General features: G+C 37.7%; 1 long non-coding RNA gene across 9 annotated transcripts in view; it reads left to right on the top strand.

The window, feature by feature from the left end:
• The first annotated feature begins 292 nt into the window (after positions 1 to 292).
• The window catches only part of LOC102136013 (uncharacterized), a 240,278-nt gene continuing 215,757 nt past the window's right edge, over positions 293 to 24,813 (top strand). For 8 of the 9 annotated variants that reach the window (XR_010577801.1, XR_010577803.1, XR_012417215.1 and 5 more), the window contains exons 1-2: positions 293 to 455; positions 13,190 to 13,287. This is a non-coding gene — a long non-coding RNA (uncharacterized lncRNA). Of the gene's footprint in view, positions 456 to 13,189; positions 13,288 to 16,395; positions 17,114 to 24,813 lie in introns of those variants that run through there. The other variant, XR_012417217.1, reaches the window with a different exon arrangement.

Here is a 24,813-nt window from a genome sequence, read left to right as displayed (position 1 = left end):
AATCATTATGTATATACTTGTATGGTATGGCTGGATATTTTCTCATGGAAATTTGGTCTCCTGAGGAGTTCGATTTCTGAGAATTGGCTTAATTCTAGAAACTGCAGGGACAATGTTCAACATTATTTTGAGGAAGTACCTTTCAGTCACCTGATCATCAGTCTTTGATGTCTTATTATTATATTATAGAAGGGTCAATGTCCTTGGTTATTTTTGAATATATAATACTTTTATCTACTTTTTGTTTTGTTTTGAATTTTAGCACTAACTTGTCTATTATCTCCATTGCTACCAGGGAACCTGGATTAGAAGCAGGTACTGCTCTTGGACCTGGCCTACAGAGAAGAACCGACACAGACCTTCTTAGATGTGTTGTCTTCCTGTCACTGGTGCATTCCTTATCAATGTAGTAAGCAGTGTATCCTCTGGGCCCTCCAGCTGAACGTGATTGACCGGTGAGTTTTCCTATTGTCTCTAGCATATCTGTTTCTCTGAGAATTTTCATCCTTCTCTTTTCATTTGCTGAGGCAGTTCTAGTAGCTCTATTTCCCTTAGAGTGGCCCTCTCTTTCAAACTTATAAGAGCAGTTTTAACTGGGCAGCATTTCCTGGATTCCCTCAGCAAGACATGGTCCACAGGCGTCTCCTCCCTCCTGGGTGTTAGACCCACGTTACAGGAGAGTCTCCAATGTCACCAAACTCTTCCAAATCTAATTCTATGGTCTGACCATTGATCCAGCATCCTTGAGATCTAGTCTCATGAGTATTTTCCCGGCTTCTGCTGTTCATCCTGGAAATGATCGTTTTACTTCCTTTAGTTGGCCCAGTACTTCTAGTTTTTGATCTGGTGGCCGGGGGAAAAGGTCAGGGTAGATCCTTGTGAGGTGTGGTGACGGACAGGCTGCCCTGAAAAACAGAGGACTCCATATCATTATTAAGAATGGGGACTTTGGGAGGCCGAGGTGGGCGGATCACGAGGTCAGGAGATCGAGACCATCCTGGCTAACACGGTGAAACCCTGTCTCTACTAAAAATACAACAAAAAAATTAGCTGGGCGTGGTGGCGGATGCCTGTAGTCCCAGCTACTCGGGAGGCTGAGGCAGGAGAATGGCGTGAACCCGGGAGGCAGAGCTTACAGTGAGCCGAGATCGCACCACTGTACTCCAGCCTGGGCGACAGAGCAAGACTCTGCCTCAAAAAAAAAAAAAAAAAAAAAAAAAGGGGGGGTGCCCTAGCCTTTCATGTGATGCCAGCACTAACTATGATTAGTTTCATTTCATTCTCTATAATTCTGTGAAGTATGCACTATTAGACTCATTTTTCTAATGAGAAAATTACTTTCAAAGGAGAAAGTTACTTAACTTTTTGGAGGTACTAAAACCAGTTTTGGGGCAGCTTTGATTCAAATTGAAGTAGCCTAGCTCCAGAATTCATGTTTAACCATCACTTCTTATTTTTGACTACCAAAGAAAATGAACTAAAATCTTACCTGCTGTTATCAGAAAATTGTTACCAACAAACAAACAAACAAAAAAACAAAAAAACACAGTGAAAATAAAAGTCGTTGCCTCAACCTGTATTTTCCACATCCTCAAGGCATATTCATATCTGGTATTAAAACAAACTCTCAGATAGGACAAAGGAACTCATCATAAAGAAAACATAATTATTCCATGTGATATTTAATCACAGTGGTACATGCGTTAGAAACATTTGGACCATTTGTTAAAACTGTAGGTTTGGGGGCCGTGTATCTGACCTGCTGATCAGAATATGTTACAACAATTCCCAGAAGTCTGCATATTTAAAAGCTCCTCACTCCCACCCCACCTTATTCTGATACACACTGTAATTTGAGAAAAAGTTACCTCACTAGGGAGGCACATAGAGTTACCATAATGTTGGTCCAATAAAATATAATCTAAAGAGATTCCAAGTGGGAGTCGAGCAAAGTTAATATGTGTTTATGAGAAAGCCGTTTATTCATTATAGGTTACAAGTGGTCCCAGGATGGTGAGAGTGTAATGTAGTCCTTTGAGGAAGGGAAATATTTAGGACCAAGTCAGGTATTATAGTGTCCTGGAGTCTAAAGCAGAGCCCTAGTCTGAGGCTGGGTAACTGAGCAACCTAGCCAGTGGTTTATTGAGAATGAAGCACTGGTCTATGAATAGCTCTGACATGAGGCTGCCTTGTGGGGTTCTGGGACTCGAAGCCTATGCTGATGCTCACAATTTCCATTTGATCATTAGGTCATTGGTCTTCCTGACAATATGTCTTAATTCAGAGCTCCAGAAAATAGAGAAATGAGGCAGCTTTGACTCCTAATCCAGCTCCATGGGGCACCCATTGGTAGACTTAGCACTGGGCTACAAGGGACGCAATAAAGAAAACTGCACTTCTAGCAAAATAATTTGACCCTTTTATGTTTTATTTAACTAGTTCTTCAATCCCTATTTTTAATAAAAAAAAAATGTAAAGGTAAACTGCATATCTGTAAATAGTCCATCAGATGTTTGATTTTCCTATTTGTTTTATTGACATGTCCTCCCCTTTCTCCTTCCTAATATATTCTCAGCCACATCCTCTCTGTATTTCTGGACAGTGTCAATGATGACTAATGGGGGCTTTTTACTGAGCAGTCCTGGTTCATGATGCTACTGAAAAGATAGCTTTCAAATACTAACACACTTTGCCTATGACAGATTTCAAAAGCAATTTCCTTCTAGTTGTAACAAAAGAATATTATTTTCATCACTGCTTCTGTGCAAAGTTACTTAAGGTGGTTGAGAAACACTGTTCAGTTCTTGATTTTTAAAATGTGATACACAAATTATGCCATTTTCACAGCATGTTGCAAACCATGCTAGATTACTGACTGTAGTACCTTATTCTGATTGAGCTATTTGGTTTAGAAATATTTCAGTGTGTGCTACTGACCACCTTTCGTCTGTTTATGAAGCATCTATAAGTGCTGCCTAGTGAACTAGGATTGGCAATTGTTTCAAAACTTCCATGTATTTTCCAGTGATTATTTAAATGCGTAGCAAATCTTGGCATCTCAAATTCTGTCTTCAACTATTGACATCTTAAATGTTGATTATTAGACAAACAATATTTCCTGGAAAGATTGTTTTCATAACCTTCATTGGGTGAGTTATGTGAGCTTATGAGAGCTATTTGAGATGTATTTCAAGAATTCTTCATCCTTGTTCCCTTTTTGCTGCTAATGCCACATCCATAAAGATGTTAAAAATAGAGTGCACCTCCAGTAGATGTGTTTATAATTTCTTCCAGGTCTATCAAGAGCATTACCAGAGTTATTAAACAAAAAACAGGTGAGGTAAAGTTCTAATTAAATTAAAGTGTCAGTTTTGCTTTAACGGAATTAGTGTTGTTTCCAGCCCTGCAGCATCTTCCAGTGGAGGGACAATGAACTACTTACTTAATAGTCATAGTTTTAGTCTTGATTTGGTCAGCACCTGATTTAGGAGTTTGTGCAATCCAGTTCCTGTATCTGAGCCTTAGTATATCTTGTCAAAAATAAAAATAATATGTAATGGGAAAAGGACCCAGTCCAAGGTTCCTGCCGTCTCTAAAACCCCTACCTTCCATGTTGAATAAATGGTGTTACCCTAAGTTTGTATTCGAGAAAAATCATTTACAGAAATATAAATTCTCATTATACTTTGCTTCCTCTCCACATCTGGCTGGATTAGCTTTTTCATACTAACTTCACTTAACAACAATGCCTCTGGTTTGCCTACAGTGGTGATATGAACTCAGGGATGCACATTCCTCATAGAAGACATTCTTTGTCACCCCCAACTGGGACAGCTTAGGAGGCCTACATGTTTCTGGAAGAAAGGTCATTTTCCAGGAATGAGTTACTAGTTATGTAATTATGGGCCGGAGAGCCCATATCTGGGCCCTGTCTGCTCTTGTGGGCAATGGCAGGGCCCAGAAGTGCCCCTCAGCTCTGACGCTGACCCACTGGCATGGGTGCAGAACCCTCCATTGCTGGCCACTCTCCCGCACTGTGCAGTTGACGTAAACCACCACACCAACAAATCCAGGCAATGTTCTGGAGGTCATTCCTCCACCAGCCAAAACAGGGTGGTTCTCCCCTGTGAGGACAAGCTTGGTGAGGTGAAGGCCTCTTCCCTGAACAAGAAGAGGGTCTCTGGAAATACAGTTAACCCATTCCCTAAGAAAACATTCCTTTTCACCACTAATCATGGATTAACACAAACGCCATTGACTTCGACTAAGAGGGGTTTTGCCTAGCTCCCTGATTAGCAAAGACGGAAAGCACACTTAGCATTTTTTTCCCAGAAATGCACCTTTACTAGGTATTACAAGCTTTCCTACAAATTTTGGATTCTTTGAGGGCATGCATGAATTTAGGTGACAGACAAAATGTGGTTGGATTGATGATGAACCGAAGTAAGATTTGCCTGGCTTCAAGTTTCATGTTCTGTGCATCTCCATCGTATGCAACAAGGGTGTCAGGTTAAATGTCAAACTTCTTCGTAAGTGGAGCCCTTCCATTAAAAAGTTATAAAAATAAAAGAACTCGTAAGGTCTTGTTTATGTGTTTTTTCGTTTTTGTTTTTGTTTTTTTTTCTTTTGGAAGCTTGTTCTTTAAACTTCACTGAACAGTTGAGTTACGCAGGGGCAGAATTTCATTTGAAGTGAAACTGGCCTAAATCATTCTTCTGGAACTCTGCCAAGGGCTAAATCAAGAATGTGTGGCATCCAGGCCCATTAGGGGTGAAATGTAACCAACTCCAAATGTTTTCTGCTTTCCTGACACAAGGGGACTTCACGGAGTGGCAGCTGAATATTAAACAGCCTTTTAGCCTGAAATAGAATCTCAATATTTCTCTAGTTTCTCTCATGAAAATATTGTTTTAAAAACATCAACAATAGATGAATACAATTCTCCACCTATTTTACCTTTACTAGTATACTGTTTATGGTAAAATTTTAAGTTACACAGTATAACTCACACTCTACCATGTAAGATTTTTTTCTATTATTTGGAAACAAAATAAATAGTAACTTTGAGACCTATGATAAGATGAAAACACATTATTGTCTTTTTCTCCCTGATGTATAACCAATCACTTTTAAATATATTATATTTCTTTCTCATTTGACTGAATGTTCTTTTTTATGCTGTGTTTCTATGTCTTTATGTACTTGAAGGTATTCATATAAGTATAAATATTTACATGCACATGTGTATGTGAGTAAAAAATAATTACTTATTGTGTATTGCAAATCCTGCGTTTGTTCATATATGGATCTTATATATTCATATGTTTAACAAATATTTATTTAACACCTATATGCCAAGCACTCTTCTAAGTTTGGGAGCTAATATTCTGCTTTGATGAATTTTGCATTCTATATTGGGTTGCAACATTATTGATTTTACGGTTACTATTTTGGATGAAGCACATACATTTGTGGCTTTCTACAGTATCAAAATTATTATAGGGAAAGTATAAATAATTGAGGTTACTATTTTTTATGAGATCTATTACTTTATTTATAGCAATTGCTAAGTGCAACATATTTTTGTCTTCATCAATTCCATTTTGCTACATTCTATAAATATAATCTTTATATAGGAAACACCCTCTAACATTTGTTATTTATATTTTAGATTTTAATATATATTACCTAGAATGAAAAAATAACACACAAATTTAAATAAACATATAGTCATTTATCTTCTAAATTAATTTGTTGACAGTTAAGGTAGCATAGAGAATTTGTACTCAGTATTCCTAACACACTTTGAACTTCTTGAACATACTTTTCTCTGTTCAAATCAACCATGCTGAATTGTTTATTGGATTATGAAAATTACACAAGACAGCTTGTAATAATGTATAAGCTACAACAAGATAATACATTAAAGTTGGTGGTAAAATGAAAGTGAAGACGTATAGAGGCATATATAGAGGCATACGTATGCAACTAAAAAACATTCCTGATCATGGATAACTTAGTTGATATCCATACTCCTCGACCATAGTCACAGTCACAGAATAAAACGATTTAAGTAGCTTAAGAATACAGATGCTAGGGTCCCATCCCACTGATTGGCCCCCTGAAGTGGTGGCCTCACCATGTTAGATTTTTAAGAATTTCAAAAGTGTTTCTAATCTATAGCCAAATCTAGAGAACTACTTTTAGTTGGATCATAGATTTGTCTTCTAGTTTCAGGGCAGACAATGCAGTGGAAACTTCAGTTATATTAGAGGATAAACCACCTAATTAATAATGTTCATAAGGTTAAAAACAAGGCAATTTTTCAGGAAAAGTGCACCATTTAGAGGTCTTAGAACTGAATGTATTTTTCCTAGGGGATGTTCTTGGGAGGACATACTGTCATAATGAACAGCATCCCTAATGGCATCTCTACAAGCAGTACATGATGACATCTGTGGGACTCTTTCTTTTAACACTCTGATTAGTGGTACCCCATATGTTCCATTGCTATTAACTTTTCCAAGCAACTGTGTTATTAAAAAAATTAGAAAAGGTGCAAGGCTGTGAAAAGCTTTTGCACCAAAATATACCGAAGTATTACATCTAGCATGTTTTTAGTAGACATTGATCAGTTGCAGACTAATTCTCACTGTATTGACTCTGTTACGTTGAACAAAGGACTTCCATCACTAACATTAACAAGGGAAACAGCCTATACAATTAATTAGGGAAGAAAGAAGCATAAAATTAATCCCAATAAATGGTAAGGAAAGGATTTATTTTAGTAAGACTTGTACATTTTGCACCAGCAAGGTTAATGTTTTATAAGTATCATTAGTCTCTGTAAAGGGTTGATACAAGGGAAAATTGAAAATGATGAAGCTTTGAAGTCCAATCTATGTTCCTTTAGCCATGGTTTTGGAATTAGACTTTATGCATTAAAACATCAACTTTTTATATGTATGCCTACATTTTTTGGTGTGGCAGAATAAGGATTCCCATCAAAACAAATTAAAAAGGTAGCATTATTAGGAAGCATGAAATACTTAACATTAAGATCACACAAACAGATTGTAAAAGTTAATACTGTGACCTTCAAAAGGACGTGTTGTAAAATACAGAAATCAACACCCTTCCTCAGTGTTGACTGGGGAATCAATTATCAGTGTCATTATGCCTGAAGGCAGATCACTGATCATTCCTATTACTATAGCTATGATTGCTCTTGCTACGGTTCCTAAGCACTACTCAAACCCTATCGTAAGCGCCGACAATTCCCTGGGTCCCAGTTTCCAATGATTTAGAAGGACGAGGTTGGAAATCAAGATTTGAAAGGTTGAGAAACCTCCGTGTCAATGATTTTTTTGGTTGTTTGTTTTTGATGAAATATTTGCTGAAAAGACACCGTAAAAATAACTCAACAAATACATTCATATTTATTAAAGTAATGGCATCTCAAATCTTATGCTAAAAATCTTTTTATTTCATGTGCAGAAAAAGCCTAGAGTAAAAGCCTTCAGGGCCACTGTAAACATTTTGGAAAATCATGGCTGGCTCTGCGGATCCAAGTACCCATGGAGTCTCCACTGTCTTGAGAGACATGGTGAGCTAACTTCTCAGAACTACTAAGAAGGACTCACAGTATCAGGACTAAAATGTTTGAAAAAAAAGAAAATTTGAACACATGTGAAGGAAAAGAAAATTTTGAAAATGACTGCTCTATTCTCCAAAGTTGTTAAAAATACTTCCTGCAAGTTGAAAAATGGAAAAAAAAAATCAGTTCTTGTGGGTTCCGTTTTAGCTTCTATTTTCAGTAAAATGGAATGCTTTTTGTGTAGCAGGATTTAGTGATACTTAGATGTGCTTGAACCCAGGTATGCAAGAGGGGCTCAGAAGAACAGAAGGATCCAGACTGCTTATTGGCAACCTGATAGAGAGCTATACGTAAAAAATAAGACAAAAACCACTGTGGGGCAATAAGCACAGTTGTAGCAATCATAAAACAATGAATGGAGAAAAATACCAAAGGCAAGTGTGGCAGAAGTGTTGGCAAAAATATTGATCAATTTAGGCACTGATCCACTGAGGAAGCACAGGAAAACAAAACAAAACAAAACAAAACAAAAGCAGGGATATTTTCTAAACTCTAAAAGTGATGTGCTCACTTTTCTTATGTGCTCACTTCTTAAGAACAGGAAAGGGAGCATGAGGCACTTGCTGGACTTATATATTAGAGTGCAGCTGCTCAAAATTAAAGACAACTTTCCCCTGGGTCCAAGCATCTCTGTCCTGTTCCTCCTGCTGTGAGCTGTGGATTCTGCCATCTGTCTCCGAGTTGCAAGATTATAAGCAAGCTGTGAACCACGGTTGTTGTCTCATCTGAGGGTCAACTGGGGAAGGATCTGCTTCCAAACTCAGGCAGCTGTTGGCAGCATTTACCTTCATAAGGGTGTTACAGTGTGATAGAGGCTGCTGTAATCTGCTTCCCATGGGGTCCTCCCCACATACAAGCTTCCAATCCACAGCTTGCCTCTTCAGTCTCCAAAGGGGAGAGTCCTCTGGCCTAATGGAAGCCATATCCTCCATGATGTAATCACATATATAAACAGGGACATCCATCACATTTGCTGCCTTCTATTGATTAAAAGCAAATCACAGGTCACACTCAAGACAATGAGAGGGGATTCCACACAGAGAATTCACAACACTGTGACTGCTACTAGTCAGAGACCACTGGGCCACCTTATTGTCTGTCCAACACAAATATGGATGCAAAACTTTTAATAAAATGTCACCAAGTAAAAACAGAAATATGCAGAAGAGACTATATATCATGACTAAGTGGAGTTTGCCACAAGAATGCAAGATTGGTGTAATATTTAGAACATAACCAATATTAATTCTCTATGTTAATGAAATAAAGCAGAAAAAAATCATGAAAATCTTAATAAATGAAAAAAGGCATGAACATAATTCAACTTTCATTAGTGATAAAAGCTCTCAACAAACTAAGAATAGAATGAATCGTTCTCAACTTAATGCAGAGCATCTAAGAAAAAACCGTTAACTCGTATAACATTTAATGTTAAAATACATAATGCTTTCTACCTATGATCAGGGGCAAGGAAGGATTTTTTTCTCAGAACTTCTGTTCATCACTGTACTAGAGATTCTAGCTACTAGGGAGGCTGAGGTGGGAGAATCACTTGAGCCCAGGAGATTTAGGCTGCAGTGAGCCATGATTGTGCCACTATATTCCAATCTGGGTGACAGAGTGAGACCCCAGCTCAAAAAAATAATAATAATTGACCAGCTGGTTGATATTTATGTGGAAATGCAAAAAACCTAGACAAGTATAAACATTCTTCAAAATGGAGAAACAAGTGGTAGAACTCATGACACATAATACCAAAATATAACAATAATTAAGATGGTGTGGTAAAGATAAAAGATGCATCAATGGGACAGAATAGTCCAGACAATGACCCACACTTTGTTCCTTTGCACAACCTTGTAGTTCCCTTCCAGGGTGGCTCCGCACTCAGCCCTGTGATCGCCTGAATAATGGGAAGTCAGTGAGTGCAGTGCCTGCAGAGTGAGCCTGCTTGCCAATCACCATCACCCACTCTTGCACTTGTGCAATGATCAGAGGATGTGCCCAAGCCAGCCTGAGAAAGATGAAAGACACGTGACTCAGACACTCCATTACCCCATTCCAGGGTCATTAGCCTGCCAGGCATGAGGGTGAGCCTGTCTAAAACAGCTCAGCTGAGCCTTGTCTAAACTGAAAACCTGCAAAGTCATGAGTGAAATAAGAGTTTATTACGTTAAGTTTTTTGTTAATGATGGTTTTGAGGTCATGTGTTAATCCAGCATCATTTTGAAATAGGTAAGCGATGTCCTTATAATTGAATTTGTAAGTACTTATCAATGTACTTGTACTTAGAATCTATCTTGAAATCTCACCTCAAAGAAACTCTCATTTCTTTACTTTAAAAAGTTATTAGTATTATTGAGGTATATGTGTGTGTGGGGGGGTAATAGTTGGAAAGTCTTGTCATTCATATTATGGGTTTGATTTTTTCCCATTGGTAGCACAGCAGTCCATTTTTCTAGTACCGAAGATTGTGTTGCCGCTGGATCCCAGACAGTAGCATGAGATTTGGAGAGGGTATTGTACACAAATAATTGAGTCTCATGAAAATTTTCTAAACGGCCATCTGATTTGCCTTTATCCACCAGAATCCAAAAGTCTTATCAAGTTATCTTCAATCTATGCAATGAAAATGATATTTATCCCAAAGGAGGATTTTGATAAGATGACGCATAATGGGCATTCATAACAGTCAAGTGTTTTATTTTGAATACAGAATCTGCATACCTACTGCTTTCCAACTTTTGTAAAAAGAAAAAGAAAAAGAAAAAAAAGTCAGAATTATCTAACTCATTTTTGCATAAATAATTTCCATTTTCTATTTTTCCATTATCCAATTCATTTGCATAAATAATTTTCATTTTTCATGTTTCAATTCACATCTGACAAATGTTATTATACTTTTTCAAATACTCTTTATTTCATTCATTGTAATTCCAATTGGCTTAGTTAATAATCTTACATATGTAAACCATCCTCAGCCTTTAAATGAGGTTCTTTTTCTGGGATTGAAGAACAATTTCAGTCAATCAATTAATTACTAATTTCATTTTCCATTTAGCACCTACTCCCCCTGTATTTTTTAACTGAAAATGTACTTATTCTTATATTTTTATTTTAATATTTATTTTTCAAGTCTGCTAGTGACAATCCAAATGATATTTTTTAATCCAGATATTTTTAATTTAGAAATTATGAGAGGAATTTTGGTAAACCACACTATCTCTCTAAGGAGCAACTGAATATATTAGAATTCTAAAAGGTACCACATGATGGGAAAAAAATGGCAAAAATAATCCCAAAGACTATATTATATTGAGAACTTGAAATGAAATTCTAAATCCTCACTAACTGAATGAACTCCCTTTTGGCCCAGGGGATACCAGAAAACCCTTAAAATGGAATTCCTGGACATGACAGGATGGGTGGTCAGGCATAGCTCATTACACCCCCTCACTTTTGGGGTTTAGACACAACTGACCAGCATCGATGTTAAAATGCAGATTATGAGAATGACAGAACAGACTCTCTCTGACAGTATGATACCAAATTATAAACAGGAACTTAAGCACAAGCTTGTTCTCACTGCCATAGCTTTTTTTTTTTTTTTTTTTTTTTTTTTTTTTTTTTTTTTTTTGTTCTCTCTTTCTAACAACTAAATAAGCACTGGCCTGGAGATAAGCACTAGTGAAACAATTTTCAGTTCATCCACTGCTGGACCCTGATTAAGTGACTCCCCTGTTCCACGAGCCATGACTCCAGTTTTGGCTGGACAAGAGACTGATTTCAGTAGCTTTTTTCATATAAGAAGACCATTGACCGTGGACTGATTCCATTGACCATGGACAGTTTCCAGAGGCTGCACACTGTCAAGACTTCATATCCTGAAAAGACCTTTTGACATATAGGGTCTGATTGCAATGCTTTTGAATGTTATCTCCACCCTAAAGTGAACATGGGTCATATGTTACATGCATGTTTGTTCAATACACATGTGGCAGGATCCCTTCATGAATATTCATAACTCCCACTGTAACCTGTTGAATATGTATGTCCTACCCCAACCCCTCCTTCATGGTGCCTGTCTTTGGTCTTGACCAGAGGCTGTGCTTCCCAACCTGCAGTCTGGCCACCTTGCAGGCTGTAACCCTAAGAAATAAAGACTTCTTTTCTTCTTTTTAAAATGTATAAATTGTGATTTCTATTAAGTCAACAATATCCACAGGAATAATCTTATTCTTGAGATAGTTTTTGTGATCTGAGCTTTGTTCAGAAACTGGAAAAGTTACAAAGTAAAACCATAATTTACTTTAGTGGGTTAATTGTGTGCCAATTTAAATTTAATTTTTTCAACTGTGCTGAGGAAAAATTTATGCCTCCAAAGCTACACATATATAAATTTCACAATTTGAAGAATTTTGACATATGTGTGCTGGGTGAAACCACACCATAATCAAGATAACAAACATTTCTACCTTCCCTAAAAGTCTCTTCACACCTCTGTGCATTCATCTCTTCATTCAACCCTTTCTCTGCAATCAGTGATTTACTTCTTGTCAGTATGGTTTAGTTTGCACTTTCAAGAATGTTGTAGAAATGAAATTATAGAGCAGTACAATGTTTTTGTCTGATTTTATGCACTCACAGGATTATTTCAAGATCCATCCATACTGTTGCATGATTCAGAAGGCTGCTCTTTTTATATTGCTGAGTAGTTTTCAATTGAATATACTACATTTTATATATCCATAAGTCTAACATGTGCATTTTGGAATGTTTCCATTTTTTGGTAATTGCAAATAAAACTGCAATGAACACTCATGTATAAGTCTTTGTATAGACATGTATGGCCTTCTTTCTCAGGTAAATAATTACTAGTGGTAGAGCTTCAAGTTGTAGTAGGTTGCTCTGGCATGAATGTGCATCCCTCTGAAATTCACATGTTGAAAGCCTCTCCTCTAAAGTGATGGTATCAGGAGGTGGGACCTTTGTGAGCTTATTAGGCCAAGAGGATGTAGTCCTCATGAAAGGGATTAGTGCTTTTCTAAAACAGACCCCAGAAGGCTCCCTCACCCCTTCTGCCATGTGAGGACACAGTGAGAAGGTGCTGTCTATGAACCAGGAAGCCGGTCCTCACTGGACCCTGAATCTGCTGACACCTTGATCTTCAACTTCCAGCCTCCACAACTGTGAGAAATAAATTTCTGTTGATAAGTCACCCAATATGTGGTGCTTTGTTGTGGAAGCCCAGGTGGAATATGAGATAGATGTATTTTTTACTCGTCAAAAAGAATTGCCAAATAGTTTCCTAAGCTGTCACATCATTCTTACCCAGTGTTTGAGAGGTATGTGTGTCCTATATCCTCACCAGCCCCTGGTGTGGTCACACTCTTTAATCTTTCCAGAAGGTGTGCAGTAGTATCTTTCATGTTTTACTTTTAGGTTTTATATTAATGTCTGTGATCCATTTCAAGTTGCTTTTGGGGTTTGTATGGTGCTGTATATGACAGGGTCTCACTCTCTCTCATCTAGGCTGGAGTGTAGTGGTGCAATCATAGCTAACTGGATCCTTGAATCCCTGGGCTCAAGAGATCTTCCCGTCTCAGCCCTCAGAGTAGCTGGGGCTACAGGTAGGTACCACCATGCCTGGATAATTATTACAATTATTTTATAGAGATGGGTTCTCTCCATCTTGCCTAGGCTGGTCTCAAATGCCAGGGCTCAAGCAATCCTCCTTCCTCAGCCTCCCAAAGTGTTGAGATTACAGGTGTGAGCCACTGTGCCCAGCCCTATGTATGCTTTGTTATATTTATGCCTATTTCTTTTCAAACAATTTTAAATGTTATTTTATTTTCAATTTTCTTGTTCGTTGTGTTCATTGTTAGCATAAAAAATACACGTAAATTTTGTATGTTTATCTTGTATCCTAGAATCATAACTGAGCTCAGTAACCAATTCTAGAGTTTCATTTTGTTTTGTTTGGATACCTTGAGATTTTCTATGTAGACAATCAAGTCATCTGAAAACAGATAATTTTATTTTTTTCATTTTTGTTTTGTGTCCCGTCTGTTTTTTCTTGCATTATTTCATTGACAGGAACTTCTAGTAATATGCAAAATAACAGTGGCAAGAGTAGAGATTTTGCCTTGTTCCTCATCTTAGGGGGAAAACATTCAGTCTTTCATCATCAAGTAGAAGAAGCTGTAGAGTTGCTTTTGTTGTTGTTGTTTTTCAGTAGAAACTCTTTATAAAGTTGATGAAGTTCCCTTCCATTAGTATTTTTCAGAGAATTTTTAACATGAATAAGTGATGACTTTTGTCAAAGGCTTTTTCTGGATCAATTGTTAAGAGCATGTGCTTTTCTTCTTTAGCTTGGCTTGGTAATATGCTGGTTTGCATTACTGGATTTTCAAACACTGAACAACCTTGCCCCTGGAATAAACCCACTTGGTCATGGTGGGTAATTCTTTCTAATATTGCTAATTTTTACTTGTTAATATTTTGTTAAAGATTGTAATGCTTGTATTCTGGAGGGATATTCGTCTGTAGTTTTTGTGTTCTTTCTTTCAGAGTGTTGGCATCATGGCAAACCTAGCTTCATGATATAAATTGGGAAATGTTTTCTCCTCGATTATTTACTAGAAAAGATGGTGTAGAATTGATGTTAATCCTTGTTTAAACATTTGGTGAATTCTTCAGTGACACTATATGGGCCTAGGAATTTCTTGTTAAGGGGGTTTTTACATTATCAATTTGATTTCCTTCATAATTGTAGGGCTATTCAAATTATCTACTTCATTTTGGATACATTGTGATAATATGTGTTTTTTGAGGCATTGGTTTACTTCACCAAAATCATCACATTTATAGGTGCAGAGTGGTTTGTTGTCTTCCCGTGGTATCCTTTTGATATCTGCAGTTTGTAGTGATATTCCCTGTTTCGTTTCTGATATTGGTAATTTGCATCTTCTCATTTTGTCATTCTTGCTAGAAGTTTTATTGATCTTTTCAGAGTACCAGCTCGTTACTGATTAGTGATTTTTTCTCCATTTTTTCTGTTCTCCATTTCATCGATTTTGCTCCTATCTTTATTATTTCATTCTTTCTGCTTGTTTGGAGTTACTTTTCCTTGAGGTGGTCACCTAGATTATTGATTTGAGCCTTTTCCTTCTTTCTAACATATGCTCTTAGTGCTATAAATTTTCATCTCACATTCCTTTAGCTGTGCTTCACAAATGTTGCTAGGCTGAATTTTCATTTTCATAAGTCCAATGTATTTCTGTAATTTCCCATGAGACTGCTTTGATTCATGGGTTATTTAGTCATGTTTACTTTCCAACTGTTTGGGAGTTGTCCTGTTGTGTTTATGTTATTAATTTCTAGTTTTATTCCATTGTGGTCAAATAGCACAATGTATACTTTCAATTGTTTTAATGTTTTGAGGTTAGTTTTATGTCCCAGGAAATTGTCTATCTTGGTTTATGTTCTGTGGACACTTTAAAGGAAGGTGAATTCTGCTGTTGGGTGGAGTGCTTTAAAATGCCAGTTACCTGTGGTTACTGAATGATGTTGTTAAATTTTACTATATTCTTGCTAATTTTCTGTCTAATTTTTCTACCAGTCGTTGAGAGAGGAGTGTTGAAGGTTTGACTACAATTGATATTTTTTAAAAAAATGATCCTCTGTAACCTTTATAAGCTTTTGCTTCAGATAGTTTGTTTACAATATGTGTGGTGCATACACATCTAGGATTGCTGTTTTCTTAGTGAATGTCCACTTATTAGTATATAATGTTTATGTCTTCATTTTATTGAATATTAACACAACCATTACTACTTTTTGAAAATTGGTATGTGCATAATACATGTTTTTCCATTCTTTTTTTTTTCAACCTGCCTCCATCCTTATATTTGAAGGGAGTTTCTTACAGATAGCATACATTGGAGTCATTAACACGATTGTCATTTAATATAAAGATTTATGACAGGGCTTAAATGTGCATTTTTGCACGTGTTGTAGTGTGTTCACAGCTGCTCCTTCAAGCATTTTTATGATGGCTGCTTTAGAATCTCTGAGCTCTGACATGTCTGATTTCCAGTGTGTGTGTCCATTGCTTGTCTTCCTTCATTCTCTATGATGGTTTGTTGTGGTTCTTGCTGTAACAGTTGTTTACACTGAAATCTGGATATCTTGGTTATTACACTTTGGGACTCTGGATGTTAGAGACGGTTTTTCTTTTAGCTGGCTTCTTCTGGCTGCTGCATCAGGGCTAGGCTGAGCACCATGCTGTTACTGTTACCTGTGGGTACACAGTTTAGGTTTCCTATCTGTCTTCATTAGCAACCACCAAGGGGATGCCCTGGTACAGCTGGGGGTGGGACTTCTGGTCCTCACTAGGTTTCCACTGGTGAATTCCTGATGAAGAGAACAAGCTCCTCTTTACTGCTCACATGTGGCCCCTGCTGATGCCATTTGAGGGAGGGGGCCTTGCTGCTGGGTGTCCCGACTCCTCCAAGCCTCATCTGACACCACAGGGTCCGGGGCTGCGTCTCTGCATTGTGCCTTGCTGGGCTCTTCACTCAGCCCTGGCTGGTGGGGGCATGGGTGGGCCTGCAGTTTATTAGGTGGTGTTTGGCTACAATAGAGCATTTTCGTCTCAAAACATTCTGTCTTGCAAGGCTGCTCTTTTCACATCCTTTTGTTGGGTGTTTATTGCCTGTGCCCTTTGCTGTTTCCAGGTTTCTGCAATTTTCAGCTCCAATTGTGGTTTCTCTCTGGGAGAAGGAAAACTCGAGGATTTCGCCCCGATGGTTTCTCTGGAGTCCTGGGCTCACTCACTCATCTGCCTCTTCTCTCCACCTTAAGAGTCTTTCCGTGTTTATATATATAAAACATTCAGGGTTTTTAGTTGTGCTTAGTGGGAAGAAAAGGGGAAAGCATAAATACTTTATCGTCCCAGAAGTAGAAGCAATCTTTATTTTTTAAATGGGTTAAAGTGTCCTTTGGAGGAAAGTCTCTGAGTTCAAAAAGCTTTGCTAGAAGTTCACATGGGAAAATTCAAATAAGAATGATCAGTCAAATAAAACATATCATAAAATTGAACTTTCCATGAAACTCACATTTAAAAGCCATTTAACAGAAGAATATACGTGTAAGAACAATGTGTGAGCACCATTTAGTTTTATTATGCCTCTACCAGCCAAAAAACTCTCTAGGTGGAATTGACAGAGAATGAATGAACAATTTTAGTATTTGAAGGTCATTATATCCCACTTATGCTTAATTCCAACCAGAGATCACACGCTTTGCATTCAATTTACACCCCAATGGCAAGTCTGCAACTCCTTTGTAGTCCAAACTTTGTCAGAGGGTATGATAACAAAAGGTGTGATAACATGTACTGTTTCCCAAGCATTGAAGAATTTACATATGACATTCTCTACATTCTTGTGTTTTATTTTTCCTGTGTATTAGTTATATGTGATAGTATGATTTTGTTTATGTGTATATATAATAAATATACATAATTACATATAGATCTATCTATAATATCTCTATATAGAGAGAAAACTACATATATAGAAAACTAATATATATATAACTATATATATAGAAAACTTTTATATATATATGTATATTTGCACCCACCATTCCTGGCTAATAACTCCCATAACCCTAGTCACATGTTTTGTTATGAGGTTGGGGTGCTCTAGACCTCAGGAGCAGGCTTCAGGAAACAGAATCTCTCACGCTCTCTGACCTTCTCCTACCCTCCTTTCACCTGTCTTGGCGGGACTCTAATCTGACTCTCACTTCAGAGAGGGTCCTGCCCCATACCCGGGAGGAAGGAGCACTGCACAGCTATGCTGGAAGAGTCTGAACAGACAGGCCTGGCTGGGTTTAGATCACACCCTTTTGGTAAAACCACATTTCCACTCAGTCATCCATGCTTCAATCACGGACGGCCAATGAAGTCTCCATAAAAGGCCAAAGGACAGGGTTCGAGAGATTCTGGAGAGCTGAACACAACTCCATGGGGACAGAAGCTCCTGTGCTCAGGGTGCTTCCAGACCTCACCCCATGCATCCCTTCAGCTGACTGTTTATTTCTGTCCTCTACTTATCCTTTATAATAAACCAGGAAACGTGCTTCCCTGAGTTCTGTCAGCCTCTCTAGCCAATTAACCAAACCTAAAGAGGGTGTCGCAGGAACCCCATTATAAAACTGGTAGGTCAGAAGTTCTGGAGGCCTAGACTTGCCTGTTGTCTGAAGGGAAAGGAGGAGCCTCCTGGAGACTGAGGAGTCCTCAAGCTGTGTGGGATCTGATGCCCCCTCCAGGTAGATGTTGGCATTGAATTGGAGGACACCCAGCTGGTGCCCACTGCAGAAATGATTGCCTGCTTGCTGGTGGAGATAAATCTCCACATATTTGGGGGTCACAGAAGTCTTCTGTGTTAATGATTGCTTTTGTTCTGGTGTGAGAGCAGAGGAAAAGCATGGTTTGAGTTTTTTCCAGATGTTATACCACTTGCTTAATATTTTACTTTAAAATTAGTGTAATATAAATTTTTATAAACTTCAACAAGGAGAAACATATGTTATGAAAGATATGTCAGGAAAACATAATTTATTATATACACATATAAATAATTAGAATTACAGAAATAAACCAATGTAACACATATATATAGAGAGAATATATCACATACATAGAGATAATACATTCACATATATATATAGAGAGAATACATTAACAAATAAAATTTTATTGTCATTAAAGGAGAATGAGCTTAATTTTTTCAAGTTCCTAGGTTCTACTTCCAAATTTGGCAATTATTAAATAATATAATTTTTAATATTTTCAGTATGCAATAATAATCCCACAAACAGCTGTTTAACATAATGCAATATAAGTCTAAATTAATAACCAAATTACAAAAAGCTCTCTTCTAAGTGACTACTATGAAAAAATAAATCAAAACTTTTATTACAAAATAATTAGAGAATGATGGTAGTTAGAATATTGCATATCAAAACTTACAAAATATACAAAATATTACTTATAGCACAAGTCACAGACATAAAAGACTCTCTTTTACAAAGAAGAAACATGAAAAACTTTTAGCTCAATGTGCTAGAAGAAAGTAGCAGTGTAAATTTTAAAGAAATATAATGCAATCAATATACACACAAGAAGAATACATATATTAGGATATTTTTCAAACAGCAGAATGGATAATTTGAAGAATTATTTGGATAACATTTGAGGGTAATCAGTACTTTTTTTGGAGTTCTAATTCTGGTTAAGATGGGAAGGAACCTCTTATTTCTGCTAAAATGGAAACTTTTAGATAATCCACCATGTCATAATATTCTTAAAGGCATCAGAGTTGGAGATACATAGATATAGCTTGAAAAACAAACAAACAACAAACAAACCAACCCACTAAATCCCAACGATACAGCCTTCCCAGGTGAAAAGTGGCACAGAAGCCTTTATATTTGGGACCTGGTGGGGGCCTTGGGAGGCAGTGCAGGAAGAGTCGTGGACCTAAAAACAACCCAGGTTTGCTTGAATTAGAAACAATCAACCAAAATCAATAAACCTGTGGTCTGATGCTTCTTCAGGTTTGAATCTGGACAAGCCTGAATGCAAAGATATCCAACATTAAAGGGAACATTGCAGAGAAACCAAGGCTGGGAGGAACCAGGAGGCAGAGGAGAGCTTTCCTCTCAAGACCTCAGCATCTCATGGTCTCGACCTGGTGGTCTCCAGCTCTCTTGAATTTTGAAGTTAAGCAGACTCAGTATCTCACAGTCTTAAAGTCTTCAGGTGGCAAAATCGCACATCTTTTGATGAAATTGATCAGCCTTTCATGCACATGTCACCCTCCCATCCCAGCAGAAGGAAGGTTATCTTCCCTTGGTTGGTGGGAAATGCATGTGTGTGTGCATTTGCGTGTGTGTGTGTGTGAGCGTGTATTGTATATTTCCTACTTTATCCATGGCTTCTACTTCAATAATACACACAGCATACAATAAAAGGTGAAGAGATATGCACCTTTGCAAAAGAGACCAATAATCAAGAGGAAAAAAGTAAACAGAAACAAACTTTTAGATGACTCAGGTGCTGGAATTCTTGGACAAAGGTTTTGAAATAACTACAATATGTCATAGAATCTATTCATTAGAAAGAAAGATGGACTCATTAAAAAGGTAGAGAACCTCAGGAGATATTTAAAAAATATAAAAATAAAATTATTTGAAACTTTTAGAATTGAAATTTCATATCTGACATTTCTTGATTATTGAATTAAAAAACTGAAACTGAAACTATAAAACTAGAAAAAAGAAACAAATTTTTATGATCTTGACTTATGTAAAGATTTCTTAAATACAAGACTCAAAGCAAAATCCACAAAAAAATTTGATAAATTGGATTTTATTGAGATTTAACAAATGTACTTCAACAGACACTGAAAAGAAAACAAAAAGACAAACCACACACTGGAAAAAAAAATTTGCACAGCATATGTCTGACAAAGATCTTGTACCTAGATTATAAAAGTAATTCTCAAAATAAAATCACAATAAAAAGGGCCAACTATTTAAACAGACTTTTCCCCAAAGAAGACATATCCATAGCAAATAAACATATGAAAATATGCTGAAACTTTATTAGTCTTAAAGAAAATGCAAGTTAAATGAAAATCCAGTACCACTGTACTTCTATTAGAATGGCTAATTCTAATTAAAATTATTAAATTAAATTAAATAAGTGATTGACCCCACCAATGACTGACAAGAATGTGTGGGTCAGTTGAAACTATCATATGTTGCTTTTTGGGGTGTAAAATGGTACAGTATGTTTGGAAAACTTATTGGCAGTTTCTTACAAAGGGAACCAACTTTGACCCTATGATCCAGCGATTTCACATCTGTGCATTTACAGAGAGAAGAGGAAATAAGTGTCCTTAGAAAGACTTGTGTTAGGTTGAGGAACTGTTTGGAGCATAGAAATGGGGCCAGCACAAGAGGGAAGGGTGTAAAGAAATAGGTGGGCGTGTAGACTTTGTAGATTAATCAGAGAAGAAGGGATGGGAAGAAATGGAAATGAAGCAAGTTTGCAGCACATTCAGTGTTAATCCTAGGTCAGCTGCTTTCTGACCTGCTTCCTCATACTTGTTCAGTTCCCATTGTCGTAGAATCACATGGACTCTATTACCCGATTACAGGTCCCTTTGACTGCTCAATAGATTACAACTTGAACATCATGAAATGTTGTTTTCCCTTTGAGACATTCCTTCAGGTCCTGCGTACTGATGAAACCACTGTCAGCTGTTTCCATAACCTGATGATTTTACCTCCCTTGCCCCCGATGAATCAACAGCCCCAACTTTCTAGCCCTTTGCTCTCTATAATCCCCTTAAAAATCCTAGCCCAGAACTCATCAGGGAGATGGATTTGAGGGTCTCCTCCCATCTTCTGACTGGGTGCCCTGCAATCCTTAAACTCTGTCTCTGCTGCATCGCTGCGGTCTCAGTGTAATGACTCTGTGACTGGGCAGCGAGCAGATGTACGTGGTGGGCCTGTAACAGGTGTGGATGCCAGTGTCAGGAGCTGAGCTGAGCTGAGCTGGAGAGAGTAGAATTGCCAGGTGTCCACGTTGCTGATTAGGATAACAAAAAGTAGTGAGAGTAACAGTGCAGCCTTTCCTTGCTCACTGAGATGGCATAGATGGGAGCCTAAACTTCGCAAAGCTCTGACTTCCCCTTCTATTGTCCCCCATGGTATGAACAGGTTGGGGGTCAGGCGAATCAGCATGGCTTCTCACTGCCAAGGGGAAGAGGAAAAGGAGAACAGGGCTAGGTGGAAAAGCACTGAGCACTGAGTCAGAGTGAAGAGAAAGGGCTCCTCCTCCCCACCTCCCTGATAAGGAAGTCTCCACACAGGTGCTTGAGGAAGGCCTCTGTCGAAAGCTCCACATAAGGAGACATCTGAATGAAGGCGCTTGATGAGAGTGCAGGTGTGCTAGGAGCATGGTGGGCCGGACCCTCTGGAATCCTTGACTGCAGCTCCTTTCAGAGACTGCCACGCACTGGCTGTGCACCAAGAAGTCTGCTGTGGGGAGGGCAGCTTTCTATGGAAGGCCTGCCAGGTAGAGCCTTTATCATTATCTATTTTCAGGTCTGACAATCACATGTGGGCTTTTTGGCGGGGAACCAGATCTTCAGTCGGGTCTTGGAGGACCTCACATGTGTCTTATTAAGGAACCTGGACTTTAAACAATTGATCAGGTTTGCATAGAAAGATTACCCCAGCAACAGTGGAGAGTATGAATGCGCAAAACATTTGGAAAAGGAAAGACTCAAATTAGGGCCTTAAGAGAGTCCTATGATAATCCAAAATAAATTAGAGGCTTGGCATAAGGTATGGCTTATGACTTGACTGATTGCCTTCATAATCCCCTCTACTGCTGCTGTTATAGAGATTGAGAGCTAAAATACTCAATTCCCAAGATTCCTTTTTGGCAAGTACGGATCATATGACATAATTCTTGCCAATAATATATGAAAGAAAAGCTGTTTATAACTTCCAATAAAGTGTTGGGCATGTCCCAGCCAGAAGACAGCCATGCCCTTCAGAGCTTTCCTGTATTGCCCAGACCCAGTGTGAGGCACCTGAATATACAGGATCATCCCAGTCCTTCAGGATGAAGCCACAGGCAGTGACTGTTAGAACATGAAATCTAATAAAAAGAAGCCTATACACCAACATCGTGTTACATGAGTAAGCTCTGTCTTTCTATTGCATGCTACTGACAATATGGCTATAGGAATAGGAAAACAGAAGCTCTTGGGGCAACTTAATGAATGATGGTTTTCTTTATTAAAATGGACACCTGAAAGGGGATGATTTTGGTATGCCTGAGATGGAAATAAAATGCAGATGGCCAGTTTGCATTTGAATAAATATCTACTGTTCAGGGCTAAGGCTGGTGGGCAACACAGATTGGCAGCATATAAACTAGAAGCCATGGTTGAAGTTGTGAGAATACTTGAGAGTTGAATGATAAGGATATAAGGCCAAGCAGAAAACTGAAGAGAAGAAGGCCAGAAGAGAACGAAACTGGATGGAGGCTATATAGTGAATTTCAGACAAATTAAGGAAATACAGCAGGTGATGGTGTCCGTGAAGCCAAAGTAGACTCCGGTTACAGGAAAGGGTGAATGCTGCCCAGTGTTACAGACTGGCCACCTCAGCCTCTTCTGTGCATTCTGTTTCAGTGAACCGGTGGTGGCAGAAGCCACGTTGCCAAATCCAAGTGTCCAGGGCAGTGTAGACGGTTCTCTGGTATTTGATCCAAAGAGTAATCTATTCTGGGGAAGCAAAAAATGACTGGTCCTAACATAGCAGGGTATTTTTTCTCTTTGTCAAGGTGGTTGGAGAAGCAAGAAAAGGGTCTTTCCTTAGAGAGGGCGGGGGGCAGTTAAGCTTTATTGCTCGTGTTTGAATAAACGCCTAGTCTGGTCTCTTCATCTTTACAATTTGTTTACATTTTTGCAAAGTCAGCCACCGCATCTTAGAAAGAAATTTCTTTAAAATACTATTTTAAGTTTAGGCATTAATATTGTCAAATGATCCCATTACATAATTTTAAAATGATAGTTTAATCATCAGAGTTTAAAGAATTTGCATTGGACAATTGTTGAAATAAATCACTTAAAACTGTTCACAACTCACTTTTTCAGAATCTCTAAAAGACATAAAACAACATATCTTTTCATAGGTTTCAATAATTCTTAAATACTCCCTTTATTTACATAGAATGATATTTCCTATTGTGCTTTTGTTTCTTTAGTCAAATTATTCATAAAGCTTTCAATAAAACAACGTTTATGATCTGAATATAATTTTATCCCCTGCATTCTGGAAGGATGCTGTCTATTTTTACAGAACGTCTTATAAAATGAATGACAAGATAATTGTGTGATTAGCACATGGATGGTTAATGACTGGGAAAATGGGTCTAACATAAAGAAACTCGTTAAAATATATTGGATGGTGGGATCTAGCAAACAAACGAGTTAAAACAACAGATCGATAGTATCTAATTAACCCTAGAAAACTTTAGGGAGAGAAATATATTTTTTTAATTTCCCTAGATCATAAACTAAAAAAATAATATTTGCTTTTAAAGCCATCAGGAAGCTCCTCCCTTCTCCTCTCGGTTCATAAAAGTTCTATAGTCTGTCCCAAATCTTGGTACTTACCAGGCTTTTATAGCAAATGAGAAAATAGTAAAGTTAATGCCCCTTAACAGGAATTTCATTTGCACCGGTTTCATTCTGAGTATGACAAATTCATTCAATACAACTCAATTTTTACACAAAAATGATTTAAGATGGACTATTAGATTTGTACAGTATTTGAACTTTCCCCTTCGGCTATGAGGAAATCATCATGTCTTTAGTAATAAAGACTCTTTAAAACAACTGAATTTCAATACAAGGAATAACCTCAAAGGCAGAAGGTTAATTTGTTATAAAACATCTCCATCTTCTCCTGCTCCTACCTATCCAATGGCATCTTTTTATTCCAGTTTCTTTAATTTCTTCCCCTTGAAGGTTTCTCACTCTCTAGCTTTGCTGCTGGAAGATGCACTTTCCCTGTCTGCCCTAAAGGATGAATTACTTCTAAGTGAGTTAACTTTGCCGCAACAGTTCCCCGCCCCCCTCCCCCCCACCCTCACTGCCCCACCTCACCCTTGTGTTAGTGTGTGCCGTATGCATTGTATGCTAAAATAGGTAGTGGGGAATTATTTTTACCTTTTAAAAGAGTGGGGTTTCAGATTCTACTCTCTGATCATCTTTAAAAACCTTGGATAATGTAGTGGGCAGTTAAGAGTGAGCATAGACCGTCAAAAAACATTACAGTAACACATTGTAGGCCTATCTCAAAATATCACATGCACATTGTAAATATATACAGCTCTTATGAACTCATAATAATTAGACATTAAAAATTGAAAAAGGAAAGAAATAACAGAACATCCTAACAGAGGAAGAAGTAACATCATCTAAAACACCTGTATCTCCATTTAGTCTAGATGCACAAGACTAAAGATTCAAATTTTTATTAACAAAATTAAATAT

The sequence above is a fragment of the Macaca fascicularis genome, chromosome 9 (assembly GCF_037993035.2).
Source record: "Macaca fascicularis isolate 582-1 chromosome 9, T2T-MFA8v1.1".
In the NCBI taxonomy this organism is placed as follows: domain Eukaryota; kingdom Metazoa; phylum Chordata; class Mammalia; order Primates; family Cercopithecidae; genus Macaca; species Macaca fascicularis.
The sequence above is the reverse complement of the archived record's forward strand: the minus strand, read 5'-3'. Positions and strand labels throughout refer to the sequence as shown.